Below are 27,585 nucleotides of genomic sequence, written 5' to 3'. Positions count from 1 at the left end.
TGGGTGGGTGAAGTGCAATACCTGTAAAAAAAATATGTGGGTGATCCCTCACTCCTTGTGTAATAGTGCAGCTTGGCCAGCAGGGAGTTGTAATCCTTTGGGACCCACATATTTTTTTAACTGAGCGCATTAACTGTAGATAGATAGGTAGATAAATGGGTGGGTGCGTGGGTAGGTAGATAGTGAATCATTAGATAGATAAATAAGTGGGTGGGTAGATAAATGTTAAACTATTAGATAGGTAGGTGGGTGGGGGTGAAGCGCAATACCTGTAAAAAAATATGTGGGTGATCCCTCACTCCTTGTGTAATAGTGCAGCTTGGCCAGCAGGGAGTTGTTATCCTTCGGGACCCACATATTTTTTTCACTGAGCGCATTAACTGTAGATAGATAGATAGATGGTTAGGTATATAAAAGAGTAGGTGTGTGGTTGGGTAGGTGGATAGATAGTGACTCATTAGATAGACAGATAAGTGGGTGGGAGGGTAGATAAATTGTAAATTATTAGATAGATAGGCAGGTGGGTGAAGTGAAATACCTGTAAAAAAAATATTTGGGTGATCCCTCACTCCTTGTGTAATAGTGCAGCTTGGCCAGCAGGGAGTTGTAATCCTTTGGGACCCACATATTTTTTTCACTGAGCGCATTAACTGTAGATAGATAGAAAGATAGATAGATGTTTAGGTATATTAACGGGTAGATGTGTGGTTGGGTAGGTGGATAGATAGTGACTCATTAGATAGACAGATAAGTGGGTGGGAGGGTAGATAAATGGTAAATTATTAGATATATAGGTGGGTGGGTGAAGTGCAATACCTGTAAAAAAAATATGTGGGTGATCCCTCACTCCTTGTGTAATAGTGCAGCTTGGCCAGCAGGGAGTTGTAATCCTTTGTGATCCACATATTTTTTTTCACTGAGCGCATTCACTGTTGATAGACAGAAAGATAGATAGATGGTTAGGTATATAAATGGGTAGGTGTGTGGTTGGTTAGGTGGATAGATAGTTAATCATTAGATAGACAGATAAGTGGGTGGGAGGGTAGATAAACGGTAAATTATTAGACAGGTGGGTGGGTGAAGTGCAATATCTGTAAAAAAAATATGTGGGTGATCCCTCACTCCTTGTGTAATAGTGCAGCTTGGCCAGCAGGGAGTTGTTATCCTTCGGGACCCACATATTTTTTTCACTGAGCGCATTAACTGTAGATAGATAGATAGATTGTTAGGTATATAAATGGGTAGGTGTGTGGTTGGGTAGGTGGATAGATAGTGAATCATAAGATAGACAGATAAGTTGGTGGGAGGGTAGATAAATGGTACATTATTATATAGATAGGTGGGTGGGTGAAGTGCAATACCTGTAAAAAAAATATGTGGGTGATCCCTCACTCCTTGTGTAATAGTGCAGCTTGGCGAGCAGGGAGTTGTTTTCCTTCGGGACCCACAAATTTTTTTCACTGAGCGCATTAACTGTAGATAGATAGAAAAATAGATGGTTAGGTATATAAATGGGTAGGTGAATGGTTGGGTAGGTGGATAGATAGTGACTCATTAGATAGACAGATAAGTGGGTGGGAGGGTAGATAAATGTTAAACTATTAGATAGGTAGGCGGGTGGGGTTGAAGCGCAATACCTGTAAAAAAATATGTGGGTGATCCCTCACTCCTTGTGTAATAGTGCAGCTTGGCCAGCAGGGAGTTGTTATCCTTCGGGACCCACATATTTTTTTCACTGAGCGCATTAACTGTAGATAGATAGATAGATAGATGGTTAGGTATTTAAATGGGTAGGTGTGTGGTTGGGTAGGTGGATAGATAGTGACTCATTAGATAGACAGATAAGTGGGTGGGAGGGTAGATAAATTGTAAATTATTAGATAGATAGGCAGGTGGGTGAAGTGAAATACCTGTAAAAAAATATTTGGGTGATCCCTCACTCCTTGTGTAATAGTGCAGCTTGGCCAGCAGGGAGTTGTAATCCTTTGGGACCCACATATTTTTTTCACTGAGCGCATTAACTGTAGATAGATAGAAAGATAGATAGATGTTTAGGTATATTAACGGGTAGATGTGTGGTTGGGTAGGTGGATAGATAGTGACTCATTAGATAGACAGATAAGTGGGTGGGAGGGTAGATAAATGGTAAATTATTAGATATATAGGTGGGTGGGTGAAGTGCAATACCTGTAAAAAAATATGTGGGTGATCCCTCACTCCTTGTGTAATAGTGCAGCTTGGCCAGCAGGGAGTTGTAATCCTTTGGGATCCACATATTTTTTTTCACTGAGCGAATTAACTGTTGATAGACAGAAAGATAGATAGATGGTTAGGTATATAAATGGGTAGGTGTGTGGTTGGTTAGGTGGATAGATAGTTAATCATTAGATAGACAGATAAGTGGGTGGGAGGGTAGATAAACGGTAAATTATTAGATAGGTGGGTGGGTGAAGTGCAATATCTGTAAAAAAAATATGTGGGTGATCCCTCACTCCTTGTGTAATAGTGCAGCTTGGCGAGCAGGGAGTTGTTTTCCTTCGGGACCCACAAATTTTTTTCACTGAGCGCATTAACTGTAGATAGATAGAAAAATAGATGGTTAGGTATATAAATGGGTAGGTGTATGGTTGGGTAGGTGGATAGATAGTGACTCATTAGATAGACAGATAAGTGGGTGGGAGGGTAGATAAATGTTAAACTATTAGATAGGTAGGCGGGTGGGGTTGAAGCGCAATACCTGTAAAAAAATATGTGGGTGATCCCTCACTCCTTGTGTAATAGTGCAGCTTGGCCAGCAGGGAGTTGTTATCCTTCGGGACCCACATATTTTTTTCACTGAGCGCATTAACTGTAGATAGATAGATAGATTGTTAGGTATATAAATGGGTAGGTGTGTGGTTGGGTAGGTGGATAGATAGTGAATCATAAGATAGACAGATAAGTGGGTGGGAGGGTAGATAAATTGTAAATTATTAGTTAGATAGGTGGATGGGTGAAGTGCAATACCTGTAAAAAAATATGTGGGTGATCCCTCACTCCTTGTGTAATAGTGCAGCTTGGCCAGCAGGGAGTTGTAATCCTTTGGGACCCACATATTTTTTTAACTGAGCGCATTAACTGTTGATAGACAGAAAGATAGATAGATGGTTAGGTATATAAATGGGTAGGTGTGTGGTTTTGTATGTGGATAGATAGTGAATCATTAGATAGACAGATAAGTGGGCGGGAGGGTAGATAAATGATAAATTATTAGATAGATAGGTGGGTGAAGTGCAATACATGTAAAAAAAATATGTGGGCGATCCCTCACTTCTTGTGTAATAGTGCAGCTTGGCCAGCAGGGAGTTGTAATCCGTTGTGATCCACATATTTTTCTTCACTGAGCGCATTCACTGTTGATAGACAGAAAGATAGATAGATGGTTAGGTATATAAATGGGTAGGTGTGTGGTTGGTTAGGTGGATAGATAGTTAATCATTAGATAGACAGATAAGTGGGTGGGAGGGTAGATAAACGGTAAATTATTAGATAGGTGGGTGGGTGAAGTGCAATATCTGTAAAAAAAATATGTGGGTGATCCCTCACTCCTAGTGTAATAGTGCAGCTTGGCGAGCAGGGAGTTGTTTTCCTTCGGGACCCACACATTTTTTTCACTGAGCACATTAACTGTAGATAGATAGAAAAATAGATGGTTAGGTATATAAATGGGTAGGTGTATGGTTGGGTAGGTGGATAGATAGTGACTCATTAGATAGACAGATAAGTGGGTGGGAGGGTAGATAAATGTTAAACTATTAGATAGGTAGGCGGGTGGGGGTGAAGCGCAATACCTGTAAAAAAAATATGTGGGTGATCCCTCACTCCTTGTGTAATAGTGCAGCTTGGCCAGCAGGGAGTTGTTATCCTTTGGGACCCACATATTTTTTTCACTGAGCTCAATTCCTGTGATTAAATAAATAGAGATACAGATAAATAGGTGGGCAGGCCGATAGATAGTATATCATTAGATAGACATATAGATGAATGGCTGTGTAGGTAGATAGATGATAATTCATTAGATAGATTAGATGGTTGGATAGGTACATAGGGGCAGATGTATTAGAAGAGATAATTGCAAGGATGATAAAGAGAGATAAACATCCAGCCAATCACCTGCTAACTGTCATATTACAGGCTGTGTTTGAAAAAAAAGTCAGTAAGAGCTGATTGGCTGGACATTTATCTCTCTTTATCACCCTTGCATTTATCTCTTGTTAAGGTTTAATACATCTGCCCCAGTGTTAGTCAATTATTGGATAGGCAGATAGATGGGTGGATAGGTAGATAGATGCTAAATGATCCATTAAATAGACAAATCATAGCTGCATTGATTTGTAAAGTAGAGGCATGTACAAAGAGGTGGGTGATCCCTCCCTCTCATTTTTCTAAAGCCCCATACACGCTACATGAGAAATGAAAAGATATCACTCAGAAGAGCATTTTTCAGCAAACTCTTTTCTTTAAAAAAAATCTCTCGTGTGTATACTCAATATCAGTAATGATGTGCGCTCCCGCGCATCATTAACGACCTCCGCCTTCACTTGAACATCCAGGTCAACTCTGGCCATATAGCCTATGACCAGCATGTTCAGCAGGTCACTGGGACATCACTGAACGATTTCGGTAACCGATTTCATTCAGTGTGAATAGGGGAACCACTAATATAGTTAACTATATAGATGGGGCCCCTATACTCCCAGTGTGTAAAGGGCTTAAGGGTCATTGTATACTGCGAACATATTATCATGCCTCTTTTCATTTTTTTAAGTGAGAATTCTCCATAAAACAGATGATGAGGTCATACCAGCCGACTACTGCGAGGTGACCTGGACTGCAGAATTGTCCTCACGTCAACGAACAAAAACGAAGTCAGGTAATTAATGAAAATTAATTACTGATAATATGTTTTGGTATACATTTGAAATTCACAAATAGGAGTTCTCGCTAGGGACTCTTCTATTATTGTATATTGTGATAACTAAGTGTACAGTTAAATAAATAGAGATAGCTAGAGAGAAATCAAAAGAGTAAAAAATAAACATACCTTCCCCCTTCACTGTCTACTAGGGCAGCTTGGCGGACATGGAGGTGAAGGAAGGGAACTCAGTAACACACTTTTTATTTCAGTCAGTGCCCTACCTCCCACAAAAAATATGTGGGTGATCCCTCACTCCTTGTATAATAGGGCATCTTGACCAACAGGAAGGGTGGGATCCTTAGGTGGGTAGGTAGGTATTTTGTAAATCATTAGATAGATTGGATAGATAGATAAATGGGTGGGTAGATAAATGTTAAACTATTAGATAGGTGGGGGGGGGGGAGCGCAATACCTGTAAAAACATATGTGGGTGATCCCTCACTCCTTGTGTAATAGTGCAGCTTGGCCAGCAGGGAGTTGTTATCCTTCGGGACCCACATATTTTTTTCACTGAGCGCATTAACTGTAGATAGATAGGTAGATAAATGGGTGGGTGCGTGGGTAGGTAGATAGTGAATCATTAGATAGATAAATAAGTGGGTGGGTAGATAAATGTTAAACTATTAGATAGGTAGGCGGGTAGGGGTGAAGCGCAATACCTGTAAAAAAATATGTGGGTGATCCCTCACTCCTTGTGTAATAGTGCAGCTTGGCCAGCAGGGAGTTGTTATCCTTCGGGACCCACATATTTTTTTCACTGAGCGCATTAACTGTAGATAGATAGATAGATGGTTAGGTATATAAAAGAGTAGGTGTGTGGTTGGGTAGGTGGATAGATAGTGACTCATTAGATAGACAGATAAGTGGGTGGGAGGGTAGATAAATTGTAAATTATTAGATAGATAGGCAGGTGGGTGAAGTGAAATACCTGTAAAAAAATATTTGGGTGATCCCTCACTCCTTGTGTAATAGTGCAGCTTGGCCAGCAGGGAGTTGTAATCCTTTGGGACCCACATATTTTTTTCACTGAGCGCATTAACTGTAGATAGATAGAAAGATAGATAGATGTTTAGGTATATTAACGGGAAGATGTGTGGTTGGGTAGGTGGATAGATAGTGACTCATTAGATAGACAGATAAGTGGGTGGGAGGGTAGATAAATGGTAAATTATTAGATATATAGGTGGGTGGGTGAAGTGCAATACCTGTAAAAAAATATGTGGGTGATCCCTCACTCCTTGTGTAATAGTGCAGCTTGGCCAGCAGGGAGTTGTAATCCTTTGGGATCCACATATTTTTTTTCACTGAGCGAATTAACTGTTGATAGACAGAAAGATAGATAGATGGTTAGGTATATAAATGGGTAGGTGTGTGGTTGGTTAGGTGGATAGATAGTTAATCATTAGATAGACAGATAAGTGGGTGGGAGGGTAGATAAACGGTAAATTATTAGATAGGTGGGTGGGTGAAGTGCAATATCTGTAAAAAAAATATGTGGGTGATCCCTCACTCCTTGTGTAATAGTGCAGCTTGGCGAGCAGGGAGTTGTTTTTCCTTCGGGACCTACAAATTTTTTTCACTGAGCGCATTAACTGTAGATAGATAGATAGATGGTTAGGTATATAAATGGGTAGGTGTGTGGTTGGGTAGGTGGATAGATAGTGACTCATTAGATAGACAGATAAGTGGGTGGGAGGGTAGATAAATTGTAAATTATTAGATAGATAGGCAGGTGGGTGAAGTGAAATACCTGTAAAAAATATTTGGGTGATCCCTCACTCCTTGTGTAATAGTGCAGCTTGGCCAGCAGGGAGTTGTTATCCTTTGGGACCCACATATTTTTTTCACTGAGCGCATTAACTGTAGATAGATAGATAGATTGTTAGGTATATAAATGGGTAGGTGTGTGGTTGGGTAGGTGGATAGATAGTGAATCATAAGATAGACAGATAAGTGGGTGGGAGGGTAGATAAATGGTACATTATTATATAGATAGGTGGGTGGGTGAAGTGCAATACCTGTAAAAAAAATATGTGGGTGATCCCTCACTCCTTGTGTAATAGTGCAGCTTGGCCAGCAGGGAGTTGTTATCCTTCGGGACCCACATATTTTTTTCACTGAGCGCATTAACTGTAGATAGATAGATGGTTAGGTATATAAATGGGTAGGTGTGTGGTTGGGTAGGTGGAGAGATAGTGACTCATTAGATAGACAGATAAGTGGGTGGGAGGGTAGATAAATTGTAAATTATTAGATAGATAGGCAGGTGGGTGAAGTGAAATACCTGTAAAAAATATTTGGGTGATCCCTCACTCCTTGTGTAATAGTGCAGCTTGGCCAGCAGGGAGTTGTAATCCTTTGGGACCCACATATTTTTTTAACTGAGCGCATTAACTGTAGATAGATAGGTAGATAAATGGGTGGGTGCGTGGGTAGGTAGATAGTGAATCATTAGATAGATAAATAAGTGGGTGGGTAGATAAATGTTAAACTATTAGATAGGTAGGCGGGTGGGGGTGAAGCGCAATACCTGTAAAAAAATATGTGGGTGATCCCTCACTCCTTGTGTAATAGTGCAGCTTGGCCAGCAGGGAGTTGTAATCCTTTGTGATCCACATATTTTTCTTCACTGAGCGCATTCACTGTTGATAGACAGAAAGATAGATAGATGGTTAGGTATATAAATGGGTAGGTGTGTGGTTGGTTAGGTGGATAGATAGTTAATCATTAGATAGACAGATAAGTGGGTGGGAGGGTAGATAAACGGTAAATTATTAGATAGGTGGGTGGGTGAAGTGCAATATCTGTAAAAAAAATATGTGGGTGATCCCTCACTCCTTGTGTAATAGTGCAGCTTGGCGAGCAGGGAGTTGTTTTCCTTCGGGACCCACACATTTTTTTCACTGAGCACATTAACTGTAGATAGATAGAAAAATAGATGGTTAGGTATATAAATGGGTAGGTGTATGGTTGGGTAGGTGGATAGATAGTGACTCATTAGATAGACAGATAAGTGGGTGGGAGGGTAGATAAATGTTAAACTATTAGATAGGTAGGCGGGTGGGGGTGAAGCGCAATACCTGTAAAAAAATATGTGGGTGATCCCTCACTCCTTGTGTAATAGTGCAGCTTGGCCAGCAGGGAGTTGTTATCCTTTGGGACCCACATATTTTTTTCACTGAGCGCATTAACTGTAGATAGATAGATAGATACATTGTTAGGTATATAAATGGGTAGGTGTGTGGTTGGGTAGGTGGATAGATAGTGAATCATAAGATAGACAGATAAGTGGGTGGGAGGGTAGATAAATGGTACATTATTATATAGATAGGTGGGTGAAGTGCAATACCTGTAAAAAAAAATGGGGGTGATCCCTCACTCCTTGTGGAATAGTGCAGCTTGGCCAGCAGGGAGTTGTTATCCTTCGGGACCCACATATTTTTTTCACTGAGCGCATTAACTGTAGATAGATAGATAGATGGTTAGGTATATAAATGGGTAGGTGTGTGGTTGGGTAGGTGGATAGATAGTGACTCATTAGATAGACAGATAAGTGGGTGGGAGGGTAGATAAATTGTAAATTTTTAGATAGATAGGCAGGTGGGTGAAGTAAAATACCTGTAAAAAAATATTTGGGTGATCCCTCACTCCTTGTGTAATAGTGCAGCTTGGCCAGCAGGGAGTTGTAATCCTTTGGGACCCACATATTTTTTTAACTGAGCGCATTAACTGTAGATAGATAGGTAGATAAATATGTGGGTGCGTGGGTAGGTAGATAGTGAATCATTAGATAGATAAATAAGTGGGTGGGTAGATAAATGTTAAACTATTAGATAGGTAGGCGGGTGGGGGTGAAGCGCAATACCTGTAAAAAAATATGTGGGTGATCCCTCACTACTTGTGTAATAGTGCAGCTTGGCCAGCAGGGAGCTGTTATCCTTCGGGACCCACATATTTTTTTCACTGAGCGCATTAACTGTAGATAGATAGATAGATGGTTAGGTATATAAATGGGTAGGTGTGTGGTTGGGTAGGTGGATAGATAGTGAATCATAAGATAGACAGATAATTGGGTGGGAGGGTAGATAAATGGTACATTATTATATAGATAGGTGGGTGGGTGAAGTGCAATACCTGTAAAAAAAATATGTGGGTGATCCCTCACTCCTTGTGTAATAGTGCAGCTTGGCCAGCAGGGAGTTGTAATCCTTTGGGACCCACATATTTTTTTAACTGAGCGCATTAACTGTAGATAGATAGATAGATGGTTAGGTATATAAAAGAGTAGGTGTGTGGTTGGGTAGGTGGATAGATAGTGACTCATTAGATAGACAGATAAGTGGGAGGGTAGATAAATTGTAAATTATTAGATAGATAGGCAGGTGGGTGAAGTGAAATACCTGTAAAAAAAATATTTGGGTGATCCCTCACTCCTTGTGTAATAGTGCAGCTTGGCCAGCAGGGAGTTGTAATCCTTTGGGACCCACATATTTTTTTCACTGAGCGCATTAACTGTAGATAGATAGAAAGATAGATAGATGTTTAGGTATATTAACGGGTAGATGTGTGGTTGGGTAGGTGGATAGATAGTGACTCATTAGATAGACAGATAAGTGGGTGGGAGGGTAGATAAATGGTAAATTATTAGATATATAGGTGGGTGGGTGAAGTGCAATACCTGTAAAAAAAATATGTGGGTGATCCCTCACTCCTTGTGTAATAGTGCAGCTTGGCCAGCAGGGAGTTGTAATCCTTTGTGATCCACATATTTTTTTTCACTGAGCGCATTCACTGTTGATAGACAGAAAGATAGATAGATGGTTAGGTATATAAATGGGTAGGTGTGTGGTTGGTTAGGTGGATAGATAGTTAATCATTAGATAGACAGATAAGTGGGTGGGAGGGTAGATAAACGGTAAATTATTAGACAGGTGGGTGGGTGAAGTGCAATATCTGTAAAAAAAATATGTGGGTGATCCCTCACTCCTTGTGTAATAGTGCAGCTTGGCGAGCAGGGAGTTGTTTTCCTTCGGGACCCACAAATTTTTTTCACTGAGCGCATTAACTGTAGATAGATAGAAAAATAGATGGTTAGGTATATAAATGGGTAGGTGTATGGTTGGGTAGGTGGATAGATAGTGACTCATTAGATAGACAGATAAGTGGGTGGGAGGGTAGATAAATGTTAAACTATTAGATAGGTAGGCGGGTGGGGGTGAAGCGCAATACCTGTAAAAAAATATGTGGGTGATCCCTCACTCCTTGTGTAATAGTGCAGCTTGGCCAGCAGGGAGTTGTTATCCTTTGGGACCCACATATTTTTTTCACTGAGCGCATTAACTGTAGATAGATAGATAGATACATTGTTAGGTATATAAATGGGTAGGTGTGTGGTTGGGTAGGTGGATAGATAGTGAATCATAAGATAGACAGATAAGTGGGTGGGAGGGTAGATAAATGGTACATTATTATATAGATAGGTGGGTGAAGTGCAATACCTGTAAAAAAAAATGGGGGTGATCCCTCACTCCTTGTGTAATAGTGCAGCTTGGCCAGCAGGGAGTTGTTATCCTTCGGGACCCACATATTTTTTTCACTGAGCGCATTAACTGTAGATAGATAGATAGATGGTTAGGTATATAAATGGGTAGGTGTGTGGTTGGGTAGGTGGATAGATAGTGACTCATTAGATAGACAGATAAGTGGGTGGGAGGGTAGATAAATTGTAAATTATTAGATAGATAGGCAGGTGGGTGAAGTAAAATACCTGTAAAAAAATATTTGGGTGATCCCTCACTCCTTGTGTAATAGTGCAGCTTGGCCAGCAGGGAGTTGTAATCCTTTGGGACCCACATATTTTTTTAACTGAGCGCATTAACTGTAGATAGATAGGTAGATAAATATGTGGGTGCGTGGGTAGGTAGATAGTGAATCATTAGATAGATAAATAAGTGGGTGGGTAGATAAATGTTAAACTATTAGATAGGTAGGCGGGTTGGGGTGAAGCGCAATACCTGTAAAAAAATATGTGGGTGATCCCTCACTACTTGTGTAATAGTGCAGCTTGGCCAGCAGGGAGCTGTTATCCTTCGGGACCCACATATTTTTTTCACTGAGCGCATTAACTGTAGATAGATAGATAGATGGTTAGGTATATAAATGGGTAGGTGTGTGGTTGGGTAGGTGGATAGATAGTGAATCATAAGATAGACAGATAAGTGGGTGGGAGGGTAGATAAATGGTACATTATTATATAGATAGGTGGGTGGGTGAAGTGCAATACCTGTAAAAAAAATATGTGGGTGATCCCTCACTCCTTGTGTAATAGTGCAGCTTGGCCAGCAGGGAGTTGTAATCCTTTGGGACCCACATATTTTTTTAACTGAGCGCATTAACTGTAGATAGATAGGTAGATAAATGGGTGGGTGCGTGGGTAGGTAGATAGTGAATCATTAGATAGATAAATAAGTGGGTGGGTAGATAAATGTTAAACTATTAGATATGTAGGTGGGTGGGGGTGAAGCGCAATACCTGTAAAAAAATATGTGGGTGATCCCTCACTCCTTGTGTAATAGTGCAGCTTGGCCAGCAGGGAGTTGTTATCCTTCGGGACCCACATATTTTTTTCACTGAGCGCATTAACTGTAGATAGATAGATAGATGGTTAGGTATATAAAAGAGTAGGTGTGTGGTTGGGTAGGTGGATAGATAGTGACTCATTAGATAGACAGATAAGTGGGTGGGAGGGTAGATAAATTGTAAATTATTAGATAGATAGGCAGGTGGGTGAAGTGAAATACCTGTAAAAAAAATATTTGGGTGATCCCTCACTCCTTGTGTAATAGTGCAGCTTGGCCAGCAGGGAGTTGTAATCCTTTGTGATCCACATATTTTTTTTCACTGAGCGCATTCACTGTTGATAGACAGAAAGATAGATAGATGGTTAGGTATATAAATGGGTAGGTGTGTGGTTGGTTAGGTGGATAGATAGTTAATCATTAGATAGACAGATAAGTGGGTGGGAGGGTAGATAAACGGTAAATTATTAGACAGGTGGGTGGGTGAAGTGCAATATCTGTAAAAAAAATATGTGGGTGATCCCTCACTCCTTGTGTAATAGTGCAGCTTGGCGAGCAGGGAGTTGTTTTCCTTCGGGACCCACAAATTTTTTTCACTGAGCGCATTAACTGTAGATAGATAGAAAAATAGATGGTTAGGTATATAAATGGGTAGGTGTATGGTTGGGTAGGTGGATAGATAGTGACTCATTAGATAGACAGATAAGTGGGTGGGAGGGTAGATAAATGTTAAACTATTAGATAGGTAGGCGGGTGGGGTTGAAGCGCAATACCTGTAAAAAAATATGTGGGTGATCCCTCACTCCTTGTGTAATAGTGCAGCTTGGCCAGCAGGGAGTTGTTATCCTTCGGGACCCACATATTTTTTTCACTGAGCGCATTAACTGTAGATAGATAGATTGTTAGGTATATAAATGGGTAGGTGTGTGGTTGGGTAGGTGGATAGATAGTGAATCATAAGATAGACAGATAAGTTGGTGGGAGGGTAGATAAATGGTACATTATTATATAGATAGGTGGGTGGGTGAAGTGCAATACCTGTAAAAAAAATATGTGGGTGATCCCTCACTCCTTGTGTAATAGTGCAGCTTGGCGAGCAGGGAGTTGTTTTCCTTCGGGACCCACAAATTTTTTTCACTGAGCGCATTAACTGTAGATAGATAGAAAAATAGATGGTTAGGTATATAAATGGGTAGGTGAATGGTTGGGTAGGTGGATAGATAGTGACTCATTAGATAGACAGATAAGTGGGTGGGAGGGTAGATAAATGTTAAACTATTAGATAGGTAGGCGGGTGGGGTTGAAGCGCAATACCTGTAAAAAAATATGTGGGTGATCCCTCACTCCTTGTGTAATAGTGCAGCTTGGCCAGCAGGGAGTTGTTATCCTTCGGGACCCACATATTTTTTTCACTGAGCGCATTAACTGTAGATAGATAGATAGATAGATGGTTAGGTATTTAAATGGGTAGGTGTGTGGTTGGGTAGGTGGATAGATAGTGACTCATTAGATAGACAGATAAGTGGGTGGGAGGGTAGATAAATTGTAAATTATTAGATAGATAGGCAGGTGGGTGAAGTGAAATACCTGTAAAAAAATATTTGGGTGATCCCTCACTCCTTGTGTAATAGTGCAGCTTGGCCAGCAGGGAGTTGTAATCCTTTGGGACCCACATATTTTTTTCACTGAGCGCATTAACTGTAGATAGATAGAAAGATAGATAGATGTTTAGGTATATTAACGGGTAGATGTGTGGTTGGGTAGGTGGATAGATAGTGACTCATTAGATAGACAGATAAGTGGGTGGGAGGGTAGATAAATGGTAAATTATTAGATATATAGGTGGGTGGGTGAAGTGCAATACCTGTAAAAAAATATGTGGGTGATCCCTCACTCCTTGTGTAATAGTGCAGCTTGGCCAGCAGGGAGTTGTAATCCTTTGGGATCCACATATTTTTTTTCACTGAGCGAATTAACTGTTGATAGACAGAAAGATAGATAGATGGTTAGGTATATAAATGGGTAGGTGTGTGGTTGGTTAGGTGGATAGATAGTTAATCATTAGATAGACAGATAAGTGGGTGGGAGGGTAGATAAACGGTAAATTATTAGATAGGTGGGTGGGTGAAGTGCAATATCTGTAAAAAAAATATGTGGGTGATCCCTCACTCCTTGTGTAATAGTGCAGCTTGGCGAGCAGGGAGTTGTTTTCCTTCGGGACCCACAAATTTTTTTCACTGAGCGCATTAACTGTAGATAGATAGAAAAATAGATGGTTAGGTATATAAATGGGTAGGTGTATGGTTGGGTAGGTGGATAGATAGTGACTCATTAGATAGACAGATAAGTGGGTGGGAGGGTAGATAAATGTTAAACTATTAGATAGGTAGGCGGGTGGGGTTGAAGCGCAATACCTGTAAAAAAATATGTGGGTGATCCCTCACTCCTTGTGTAATAGTGCAGCTTGGCCAGCAGGGAGTTGTTATCCTTTGGGACCCACATATTTTTTTCACTGAGCGCATTAACTGTAGATAGATAGATAGATTGTTAGGTATATAAATGGGTAGGTGTGTGGTTGGGTAGGTGGATAGATAGTGAATCATAAGATAGACAGATAAGTGGGTGGGAGGGTAGATAAATGGTACATTATTATATAGATAGGTGGGTGGGTGAAGTGCAATACCTGTAAAAAAAATATGTGGGTGATCCCTCACTCCTTGTGTAATAGTGCAGCTTGGCCAGCAGGGAGTTGTTATCCTTCGGGACCCACATATTTTTTTCACTGAGCGCATTAACTGTAGATAGATAGATAGATGGTTAGGTATATAAATGGGTAGGTGTGTGGTTGGGTAGGTGGATAGATAGTGACTCATTAGATAGACAGATAAGTGGGTGGGAGGGTAGATAAATTGTAAATTATTAGATAGATAGGCAGGTGGGTGAAGTGAAATACCTGTAAAAAAATATTTGGGTGATCCCTCACTCCTTGTGTAATAGTGCAGCTTGGCCAGCAGGGAGTTGTAATCCTTTGGGACCCACATATTTTTTTCACTGAGCGCATTAACTGTAGATAGATAGGTAGATAAATGGGTGGGTGCGTGGGTAGGTAGATAGTGAATCATTAGATAGATAAATAAGTGGGTGGGTAGATAAATGTTAAACTATTAGATAGGTAGGTGGGTGGGGGTGAAGCGCAATACCTGTAAAAAAATATGTGGGTGATCCCTCACTCCTTGTGTAATAGTGCAGCTTGGCCAGCAGGGAGTTGTAATCCTTTGTGATCCACATATTTTTCTTCACTGAGCGCATTCACTGTTGATAGACAGAAAGATAGATAGATGGTTAGGTATATAAATGGGTAGGTGTGTGGTTGGTTAGGTGGATAGATAGTTAATCATTAGATAGACAGATAAGTGGGTGGGAGGGTAGATAAACGGTAAATTATTAGATAGGTGGGTGGGTGAAGTGCAATATCTGTAAAAAAAATATGTGGGTGATCCCTCACTCCTTGTGTAATAGTGCAGCTTGGCGAGCAGGGAGTTGTTTTCCTTCGGGACCCACACATTTTTTTCACTGAGCACATTAACTGTAGATAGATAGAAAAATAGATGGTTAGGTATATAAATGGGTAGGTGTATGGTTGGGTAGGTGGATAGATAGTGACTCATTAGATAGACAGATAAGTGGGTGGGAGGGTAGATAAATGTTAAACTATTAGATAGGTAGGCGGGTGGGGGTGAAGCGCAATACCTGTAAAAAAATATGTGGGTGATCCCTCACTCCTTGTGTAATAGTGCAGCTTGGCCAGCAGGGAGTTGTTATCCTTTGGGACCCACATATTTTTTTCACTGAGCGCATTAACTGTAGATAGATAGATACATTGTTAGGTATATAAATGGGTAGGTGTGTGGTTGGGTAGGTGGATAGATAGTGAATCATAAGATAGACAGATAAGTGGGTGGGAGGGTAGATAAATGGTACATTATTATATAGATAGGTGGGTGGGTGAAGTGCAATACCTGTAAAAAAAAATGGGGGTGATCCCTCACTCCTTGTGTAATAGTGCAGCTTGGCCAGCAGGGAGTTGTTTTCCTTCGGGACCCACATATTTTTTTCACTGAGCGCATTAACTGTAGATAGATAGATAGATGGTTAGGTATATAAATGGGTAGGTGTGTGGTTGGGTAGGTGGATAGATAGTGACTCATTAGATAGACAGATAAGTGGGTGGGAGGGTAGATAAATTGTAAATTATTAGATAGATAGGCAGGTGGGTGAAGTAAAATACCTGTAAAAAAATATTTGGGTGATCCCTCACTCCTTGTGTAATAGTGCAGCTTGGCCAGCAGGGAGTTGTAATCCTTTGGGACCCACATATTTTTTTAACTGAGCGCATTAACTGTAGATAGATAGGTAGATAAATATGTGGGTGCGTGGGTAGGTAGATAGTGAATCATTAGATAGATAAATAAGTGGGTGGGTAGATAAATGTTAAACTATTAGATAGGTAGGCGGGTGGGGGTGAAGCGCAATACCTGTAAAAAAATATGTGGGTGATCCCTCACTCCTTGTGTAATAGTGCAGCTTGGCCAGCAGTGAGCTGTTATCCTTCGGGACCCACATATTTTTTTCACTGAGCGCATTAACTGTAGATAGATAGATAGATGGTTAGGTATATAAATGGGTAGGTGTGTGGTTGGGTAGGTGGATAGATAGTGAATCATAAGATAGACAGATAAGTGGGTGGGAGGGTAGATAAATGGTACATTATTATATAGATAGGTGGGTGGGTGAAGTGCAATACCTGTAAAAAAAATATGTGGGTAATCCCTCACTCATTGTGTAATAGTGCAGCTTGGCCAGCAGGGAGTTGTAATCCTTTGTGATCCACATATTTTTCTTCACTGAGCGCATTCACTGTTGATAGACAGAAAGATAGATAGATGGTTAGGTATATAAATGGGTAGGTGTGTGGTTGGTTAGGTGGATAGATAGTTAATCATTAGATAGACAGATAAGTGGGTGGGAGGGTAGATAAACGGTAAATTATTAGATAGGTGGGTGGGTGAAGTGCAATATCTGTAAAAAAAATATGTGGGTGATCCCTCACTCCTTGTGTAATAGTGCAGCTTGGCGAGCAGGGAGTTGTTTTCCTTCGGGACCCACACATTTTTTTCACTGAGCACATTAACTGTAGATAGATAGAAAAATAGATGGTTAGGTATATAAATGGGTAGGTGTATGGTTGGGTAGGTGGATAGATAGTGACTCATTAGATAGACAGATAAGTGGGTGGGAGGGTAGATAAATGTTAAACTATTAGATAGGTAGGCGGGTGGGGGTGAAGCGCAATACCTGTAAAAAAATATGTGGGTGATCCCTCACTCCTTGTGTAATAGTGCAGCTTGGCCAGCAGGGAGTTGTTATCCTTTGGGACCCACATATTTTTTTCACTGAGCGCATTAACTGTAGATAGATAGATAGATACATTGTTAGGTATATAAATGGGTAGGTGTGTGGTTGGGTAGGTGGATAGATAGTGAATCATAAGATAGACAGATAAGTGGGTGGGAGGGTAGATAAATGGTACATTATTATATAGATAGGTGGGTGAAGTGCAATACCTGTAAAAAAAAATGGGGGTGATCCCTCACTCCTTGTGTAATAGTGCAGCTTGGCCAGCAGGGAGTTGTTATCCTTCGGGACCCACATATTTTTTTCACTGAGCGCATTAACTGTAGATAGATAGATAGATGGTTAGGTATATAAATGGGTAGGTGTGTGGTTGGGTAGGTGGATAGATAGTGACTCATTAGATAGACAGATAAGTGGGTGGGAGGGTAGATAAATTGTAAATTATTAGATAGATAGGCAGGTGGGTGAAGTAAAATACCTGTAAAAAAATATTTGGGTGATCCCTCACTCCTTGTGTAATAGTGCAGCTTGGCCAGCAGGGAGTTGTAATCCTTTGGGACCCACATATTTTTTTAACTGAGCGCATTAACTGTAGATAGATAGGTAGATAAATATGTGGGTGCGTGGGTAGGTAGATAGTGAATCATTAGATAGATAAATAAGTGGGTGGGTAGATAAATGTTAAACTATTAGATAGGTAGGCGGGTTGGGGTGAAGCGCAATACCTGTAAAAAAATATGTGGGTGATCCCTCACTACTTGTGTAATAGTGCAGCTTGGCCAGCAGGGAGCTGTTATCCTTCGGGACCCACATATTTTTTTCACTGAGCGCATTAACTGTAGATAGATAGATAGATGGTTAGGTATATAAATGGGTAGGTGTGTGGTTGGGTAGGTGGATAGATAGTGAATCATAAGATAGACAGATAAGTGGGTGGGAGGGTAGATAAATGGTACATTATTATATAGATAGGTGGGTGGGTGAAGTGCAATACCTGTAAAAAAAATATGTGGGTGATCCCTCACTCCTTGTGTAATAGTGCAGCTTGGCCAGCAGGGAGTTGTAATCCTTTGGGACCCACATATTTTTTTAACTGAGCGCATTAACTGTAGATAGATAGGTAGATAAATGGGTGGGTGCGTGGGTAGGTAGATAGTGAATCATTAGATAGATAAATAAGTGGGTGGGTAGATAAATGTTAAACTATTAGATAGGTAGGTGGGTGGGGGTGAAGCGCAATACCTGTAAAAAAATATGTGGGTGATCCCTCACTCCTTGTGTAATAGTGCAGCTTGGCCAGCAGGGAGTTGTTATCCTTCGGGACCCACATATTTTTTTCACTGAGCGCATTAACTGTAGATAGATAGATAGATGGTTAGGTATATAAAAGAGTAGGTGTGTGGTTGGGTAGGTGGATAGATAGTGACTCATTAGATAGACAGATAAGTGGGTGGGAGGGTAGATAAATTGTAAATTATTAGATAGATAGGCAGGTGGGTGAAGTGAAATACCTGTAAAAAAAATATTTGGGTGATCCCTCACTCCTTGTGTAATAGTGCAGCTTGGCCAGCAGGGAGTTGTAATCCTTTGTGATCCACATATTTTTTTTCACTGAGCGCATTCACTGTTGATAGACAGAAAGATAGATAGATGGTTAGGTATATAAATGGGTAGGTGTGTGGTTGGTTAGGTGGATAGATAGTTAATCATTAGATAGACAGATAAGTGGGTGGGAGGGTAGATAAACGGTAAATTATTAGACAGGTGGGTGGGTGAAGTGCAATATCTGTAAAAAAAATATGTGGGTGATCCCTCACTCCTTGTGTAATAGTGCAGCTTGGCGAGCAGGGAGTTGTTTTCCTTCGGGACCCACAAATTTTTTTCACTGAGCGCATTAACTGTAGATAGATAGAAAAATAGATGGTTAGGTATATAAATGGGTAGGTGTATGGTTGGGTAGGTGGATAGATAGTGACTCATTAGATAGACAGATAAGTGGGTGGGAGGGTAGATAAATGTTAAACTATTAGATAGGTAGGCGGGTGGGGTTGAAGCGCAATACCTGTAAAAAAATATGTGGGTGATCCCTCACTCCTTGTGTAATAGTGCAGCTTGGCCAGCAGGGAGTTGTTATCCTTCGGGACCCACATATTTTTTTCACTGAGCGCATTAACTGTAGATAGATAGATTGTTAGGTATATAAATGGGTAGGTGTGTGGTTGGGTAGGTGGATAGATAGTGAATCATAAGATAGACAGATAAGTTGGTGGGAGGGTAGATAAATGGTACATTATTATATAGATAGGTGGGTGGGTGAAGTGCAATACCTGTAAAAAAAATATGTGGGTGATCCCTCACTCCTTGTGTAATAGTGCAGCTTGGCGAGCAGGGAGTTGTTTTCCTTCGGGACCCACAAATTTTTTTCACTGAGCGCATTAACTGTAGATAGATAGAAAAATAGATGGTTAGGTATATAAATGGGTAGGTGAATGGTTGGGTAGGTGGATAGATAGTGACTCATTAGATAGACAGATAAGTGGGTGGGAGGGTAGATAAATGTTAAACTATTAGATAGGTAGGCGGGTGGGGTTGAAGCGCAATACCTGTAAAAAAATATGTGGGTGATCCCTCACTCCTTGTGTAATAGTGCAGCTTGGCCAGCAGGGAGTTGTTATCCTTCGGGACCCACATATTTTTTTCACTGAGCGCATTAACTGTAGATAGATAGATAGATAGATGGTTAGGTATTTAAATGGGTAGGTGTGTGGTTGGGTAGGTGGATAGATAGTGACTCATTAGATAGACAGATAAGTGGGTGGGAGGGTAGATAAATTGTAAATTATTAGATAGATAGGCAGGTGGGTGAAGTGAAATACCTGTAAAAAAATATTTGGGTGATCCCTCACTCCTTGTGTAATAGTGCAGCTTGGCCAGCAGGGAGTTGTAATCCTTTGGGACCCACATATTTTTTTCACTGAGCGCATTAACTGTAGATAGATAGAAAGATAGATAGATGTTTAGGTATATTAACGGGTAGATGTGTGGTTGGGTAGGTGGATAGATAGTGACTCATTAGATAGACAGATAAGTGGGTGGGAGGGTAGATAAATGGTAAATTATTAGATATATAGGTGGGTGGGTGAAGTGCAATACCTGTAAAAAAATATGTGGGTGATCCCTCACTCCTTGTGTAATAGTGCAGCTTGGCCAGCAGGGAGTTGTAATCCTTTGGGATCCACATATTTTTTTTCACTGAGCGAATTAACTGTTGATAGACAGAAAGATAGATAGATGGTTAGGTATATAAATGGGTAGGTGTGTGGTTGGTTAGGTGGATAGATAGTTAATCATTAGATAGACAGATAAGTGGGTGGGAGGGTAGATAAACGGTAAATTATTAGATAGGTGGGTGGGTGAAGTGCAATATCTGTAAAAAAAATATGTGGGTGATCCCTCACTCCTTGTGTAATAGTGCAGCTTGGCGAGCAGGGAGTTGTTTTCCTTCGGGACCCACAAATTTTTTTCACTGAGCGCATTAACTGTAGATAGATAGAAAAATAGATGGTTAGGTATATAAATGGGTAGGTGTATGGTTGGGTAGGTGGATAGATAGTGACTCATTAGATAGACAGATAAGTGGGTGGGAGGGTAGATAAATGTTAAACTATTAGATAGGTAGGCGGGTGGGGTTGAAGCGCAATACCTGTAAAAAAATATGTGGGTGATCCCTCACTCCTTGTGTAATAGTGCAGCTTGGCCAGCAGGGAGTTGTTATCCTTTGGGACCCACATATTTTTTTCACTGAGCGCATTAACTGTAGATAGATAGATAGATTGTTAGGTATATAAATGGGTAGGTGTGTGGTTGGGTAGGTGGATAGATAGTGAATCATAAGATAGACAGATAAGTGGGTGGGAGGGTAGATAAATGGTACATTATTATATAGATAGGTGGGTGGGTGAAGTGCAATACCTGTAAAAAAAATATGTGGGTGATCCCTCACTCCTTGTGTAATAGTGCAGCTTGGCCAGCAGGGAGTTGTTATCCTTCGGGACCCACATATTTTTTTCACTGAGCGCATTAACTGTAGATAGATAGATAGATGGTTAGGTATATAAATGGGTAGGTGTGTGGTTGGGTAGGTGGATAGATAGTGACTCATTAGATAGACAGATAAGTGGGTGGGAGGGTAGATAAATTGTAAATTATTAGATAGATAGGCAGGTGGGTGAAGTGAAATACCTGTAAAAAAATATTTGGGTGATCCCTCACTCCTTGTGTAATAGTGCAGCTTGGCCAGCAGGGAGTTGTAATCCTTTGGGACCCACATATTTTTTTCACTGAGCGCATTAACTGTAGATAGATAGGTAGATAAATGGGTGGGTGCGTGGGTAGGTAGATAGTGAATCATTAGATAGATAAATAAGTGGGTGGGTAGATAAATGTTAAACTATTAGATAGGTAGGTGGGTGGGGGTGAAGCGCAATACCTGTAAAAAAATATGTGGGTGATCCCTCACTCCTTGTGTAATAGTGCAGCTTGGCCAGCAGGGAGTTGTAATCCTTTGTGATCCACATATTTTTCTTCACTGAGCGCATTCACTGTTGATAGACAGAAAGATAGATAGATGGTTAGGTATATAAATGGGTAGGTGTGTGGTTGGTTAGGTGGATAGATAGTTAATCATTAGATAGACAGATAAGTGGGTGGGAGGGTAGATAAACGGTAAATTATTAGATAGGTGGGTGGGTGAAGTGCAATATCTGTAAAAAAAATATGTGGGTGATCCCTCACTCCTTGTGTAATAGTGCAGCTTGGCGAGCAGGGAGTTGTTTTCCTTCGGGACCCACACATTTTTTTCACTGAGCACATTAACTGTAGATAGATAGAAAAATAGATGGTTAGGTATATAAATGGGTAGGTGTATGGTTGGGTAGGTGGATAGATAGTGACTCATTAGATAGACAGATAAGTGGGTGGGAGGGTAGATAAATGTTAAACTATTAGATAGGTAGGCGGGTGGGGGTGAAGCGCAATACCTGTAAAAAAATATGTGGGTGATCCCTCACTCCTTGTGTAATAGTGCAGCTTGGCCAGCAGGGAGTTGTTATCCTTTGGGACCCACATATTTTTTTCACTGAGCGCATTAACTGTAGATAGATAGATACATTGTTAGGTATATAAATGGGTAGGTGTGTGGTTGGGTAGGTGGATAGATAGTGAATCATAAGATAGACAGATAAGTGGGTGGGAGGGTAGATAAATGGTACATTATTATATAGATAGGTGGGTGGGTGAAGTGCAATACCTGTAAAAAAAAATGGGGGTGATCCCTCACTCCTTGTGTAATAGTGCAGCTTGGCCAGCAGGGAGTTGTTTTCCTTCGGGACCCACATATTTTTTTCACTGAGCGCATTAACTGTAGATAGATAGATAGATGGTTAGGTATATAAATGGGTAGGTGTGTGGTTGGGTAGGTGGATAGATAGTGACTCATTAGATAGACAGATAAGTGGGTGGGAGGGTAGATAAATTGTAAATTATTAGATAGATAGGCAGGTGGGTGAAGTAAAATACCTGTAAAAAAATATTTGGGTGATCCCTCACTCCTTGTGTAATAGTGCAGCTTGGCCAGCAGGGAGTTGTAATCCTTTGGGACCCACATATTTTTTTAACTGAGCGCATTAACTGTAGATAGATAGGTAGATAAATATGTGGGTGCGTGGGTAGGTAGATAGTGAATCATTAGATAGATAAATAAGTGGGTGGGTAGATAAATGTTAAACTATTAGATAGGTAGGCGGGTGGGGGTGAAGCGCAATACCTGTAAAAAAATATGTGGGTGATCCCTCACTCCTTGTGTAATAGTGCAGCTTGGCCAGCAGTGAGCTGTTATCCTTCGGGACCCACATATTTTTTTCACTGAGCGCATTAACTGTAGATAGATAGATAGATGGTTAGGTATATAAATGGGTAGGTGTGTGGTTGGGTAGGTGGATAGATAGTGAATCATAAGATAGACAGATAAGTGGGTGGGAGGGTAGATAAATGGTACATTATTATATAGATAGGTGGGTGGGTGAAGTGCAATACCTGTAAAAAAAATATGTGGGTAATCCCTCACTCATTGTGTAATAGTGCAGCTTGGCCAGCAGGGAGTTGTAATCCTTTGTGATCCACATATTTTTCTTCACTGAGCGCATTCACTGTTGATAGACAGAAAGATAGATAGATGGTTAGGTATATAAATGGGTAGGTGTGTGGTTGGTTAGGTGGATAGATAGTTAATCATTAGATAGACAGATAAGTGGGTGGGAGGGTAGATAAACGGTAAATTATTAGATAGGTGGGTGGGTGAAGTGCAATATCTGTAAAAAAAATATGTGGGTGATCCCTCACTCCTTGTGTAATAGTGCAGCTTGGCGAGCAGGGAGTTGTTTTCCTTCGGGACCCACACATTTTTTTCACTGAGCACATTAACTGTAGATAGATAGAAAAATAGATGGTTAGGTATATAAATGGGTAGGTGTATGGTTGGGTAGGTGGATAGATAGTGACTCATTAGATAGACAGATAAGTGGGTGGGAGGGTAGATAAATGTTAAACTATTAGATAGGTAGGCGGGTGGGGGTGAAGCGCAATACCTGTAAAAAAATATGTGGGTGATCCCTCACTCCTTGTGTAATAGTGCAGCTTGGCCAGCAGGGAGTTGTTATCCTTTGGGACCCACATATTTTTTTCACTGAGCGCATTAACTGTAGATAGATAGATAGATAGATACATTGTTAGGTATATAAATGGGTAGGTGTGTGGTTGGGTAGGTGGATAGATAGTGAATCATAAGATAGACAGATAAGTGGGTGGGAGGGTAGATAAATGGTACATTATTATATAGATAGGTGGGTGGGTGAAGTGCAATACCTGTAAAAAAAAATGGGGGTGATCCCTCACTCCTTGTGTAATAGTGCAGCTTGGCCAGCAGGGAGTTGTTATCCTTCGGGACCCACATATTTTTTTCACTGAGCGCATTAACTGTAGATAGATAGATAGATGGTTAGGTATATAAATGGGTAGGTGTGTGGTTGGGTAGGTGGATAGATAGTGACTCATTAGATAGACAGATAAGTGGGTGGGAGGGTAGATAAATTGTAAATTATTAGATAGATAGGCAGGTGGGTGAAGTAAAATACCTGTAAAAAAATATTTGGGTGATCCCTCACTCCTTGTGTAATAGTGCAGCTTGGCCAGCAGGGAGTTGTAATCCTTTGGGACCCACATATTTTTTTAACTGAGCGCATTAACTGTAGATAGATAGGTAGATAAATATGTGGGTGCGTGGGTAGGTAGATAGTGAATCATTACATAGATAAATAAGTGGGTGGGTAGATAAATGTTAAACTATTAGATAGGTAGGCGGGTGGGGGTGAAGTGCAATACCTGTAAAAAAAAATGGGGGTGATCCCTCACTCCTTGTGTAATAGTGCAGCTTGGCCAGCAGGGAGTTGTTATCCTTCGGGACCCACATATTTTTTTCACTGAGCGCATTAACTGTAGATAGATAGATAGATGGTTAGGTATATAAATGGGTAGGTGTGTGGTTGGGTAGGTGGATAGATAGTGACTCATTAGATAGACAGATAAGTGGGTGGGAGGGTAGATAAATTGTAAATTATTAGATAGATAGGCAGGTGGGTGAAGTAAAATACCTGTAAAAAAATATTTGGGTGATCCCTCACTCCTTGTGTAATAGTGCAGCTTGGCCAGCAGGGAGTTGTAATCCTTTGGGACCCACATATTTTTTTAACTGAGCGCATTAACTGTAGATAGATAGGTAGATAAATATGTGGGTGCGTGGGTAGGTAGATAGTGAATCATTAGATAGATAAATAAGTGGGTGGGTAGATAAATGTTAAACTATTAGATAGGTAGGCGGGTGGGGGTGAAGCGCAATACCTGGAAAAAAATATGTGGGTGATCCCTCACTCCTTGTGTAATAGTGCAGCTTGGCCAGCAGGGAGTTGTAATCCTTTGTGATCCACATATTTTTCTTCACTGAGCGCATTCACTGTTGATAGACAGAAAGATAGATAGATGGTTAGGTATATAAATGGGTAGGTGTGTGGTTGGTTAGGTGGATAGATAGTTAATCATTAGATAGACAGATAAGTGGGTGGGAGGGTAGATAAACGGTAAATTATTAGATAGGTGGGTGGGTGAAGTGCAATATCTGTAAAAAAAATATGTGGGTGATCCCTCACTCCTTGTGTAATAGTGCAGCTTGGCGAGCAGGGAGTTGTTTTCCTTCGGGACCCACACATTTTTTTCACTGAGCACATTAACTGTAGATAGATAGAAAAATAGATGGTTAGGTATATAAATGGGTAGGTGTATGGTTGGGTAGGTGGATAGATAGTGACTCATTAGATAGACAGATAAGTGGGTGGGAGGGTAGATAAATGTTAAACTATTAGATAGGTAGGCGGGTGGGGGTGAAGCGCAATACCTGTAAAAAAATATGTGGGTGATCCCTCACTCCTTGTGTAATAGTGCAGCTTGGCCAGCAGGGAGTTGTTATCCTTTGGGACCCACATATTTTTTTCACTGAGCGCATTAACTGTAGATAGATAGATAGATACATTGTTAGGTATATAAATGGGTAGGTGTGTGGTTGGGTAGGTGGATAGATAGTGAATCATAAGATAGACAGATAAGTGGGTGGGAGGGTAGATAAATGGTACATTATTATATAGATAGGTGGGTGGGTGAAGTGCAATACCTGTAAAAAAAATGGGGGTGATCCCTCACTCCTTGTGTAATAGTGCAGCTTGGCCAGCAGGGAGTTGTTTTCCTTCGGGACCCACATATTTTTTTCACTGAGCGCATTAACTGTAGATAGATAGATGGTTAGGTATATAAATGGGTAGGTGTGTGGTTGGGTAGGTGGATAGATAGTGACTCATTAGATAGACAGATAAGTGGGTGGGAGGGTAGATAAATTGTAAATTATTAGATAGATAGGCAGGTGGGTGAAGTAAAATACCTGTAAAAAAATATTTGGGTGATCCCTCACTCCTTGTGTAATAGTGCAGCTTGGCCAGCAGGGAGTTGTAATCCTTTGGGACCCACATATTTTTTTAACTGAGCGCATTAACTGTAGATAGATAGGTAGATAAATATGTGGGTGCGTGGGTAGGTAGATAGTGAATCATTAGATAGATAAATAAGTGGGTGGGTAGATAAATGTTAAACTATTAGATAGGTAGGCGGGTGGGGGTGAAGCGCAATACCTGTAAAAAAATATGTGGGTGATCCCTCACTCCTTGTGTAATAGTGCAGCTTGGCCAGCAGTGAGCTGTTATCCTTCGGGACCCACATATTTTTTTCACTGAGCGCATTAACTGTAGATAGATAGATAGATGGTTAGGTATATAAATGGGTAGGTGTGTGGTTGGGTAGGTGGATAGATAGTGAATCATAAGATAGACAGATAAGTGGGTGGGAGGGTAGATAAATGGTACATTATTATATAGATAGGTGGGTGGGTGAAGTGCAATACCTGTAAAAAAAATATGTGGGTGATCCCTCACTCATTGTGTAATAGTGCAGCTTGGCCAGCAGGGAGTTGTAATCCTTTGTGATCCACATATTTTTCTTCACTGAGCGCATTCACTGTTGATAGACAGAAAGATAGATAGATGGTTAGGTATATAAATGGGTAGGTGTGTGGTTGGTTAGGTGGATAGATAGTTAATCATTAGATAGACAGATAAGTGGGTGGGAGGGTAGATAAACGGTAAATTATTAGATAGGTGGGTGGGTGAAGTGCAATATCTGTAAAAAAAATATGTGGGTGATCCCTCACTCCTTGTGTAATAGTGCAGCTTGGCGAGCAGGGAGTTGTTTTCCTTCGGGACCCACACATTTTTTTCACTGAGCACATTAACTGTAGATAGATAGAAAAATAGATGGTTAGGTATATAAATAGGTAGGTGTATGGTTGGGTAGGTGGATAGATAGTGACTCATTAGATAGACAGATAAGTGGGTGGGAGGGTAGATAAATGTTAAACTATTAGATAGGTAGGCGGGTGGGGGTGAAGCGCAATACCTGTAAAAAAATATGTGGGTGATCCCTCACTCCTTGTGTAATAGTGCAGCTTGGCCAGCAGGGAGTTGTTATCCTTTGGGACCCACATATTTTTTTCACTGAGCGCATTAACTGTAGATAGATAGATAGATACATTGTTAGGTATATAAATGGGTAGGTGTGTGGTTGGGTAGGTGGATAGATAGTGAATCATAAGATAGACAGATAAGTGGGTGGGAGGGTAGATAAATGGTACATTATTATATAGATAGGTGGGTGGGTGAAGTGCAATACCTATAAAAAAAAATGGGGGTGATCCCTCACTCCTTGTGTAACAGTGCAGCTTGGCCAGCAGGGAGTTGTTATCCTTCGGGACCCACATATTTTTTTCACTGAGCGCATTAACTGTAGATAGATAGATAGATGGTTAGGTATATAAATGGGTAGGTGTGTGGTTGGGTAGGTGGATAGATAGTGACTCATTAGATAGACAGATAAGTGGGTGGGAGGGTAGATAAATTGTAAATTATTAGATAGATAGGCAGGTGG

This window comes from Crinia signifera, chromosome 5, assembly GCF_055691185.1.
Source record: "Crinia signifera chromosome 5, ASM5569118v1, whole genome shotgun sequence".
Taxonomy (NCBI): Eukaryota; Metazoa; Chordata; class Amphibia; order Anura; family Myobatrachidae; genus Crinia; species Crinia signifera.
The sequence above is the reverse complement of the archived record's forward strand: the minus strand, read 5'-3'. Positions refer to the sequence as shown.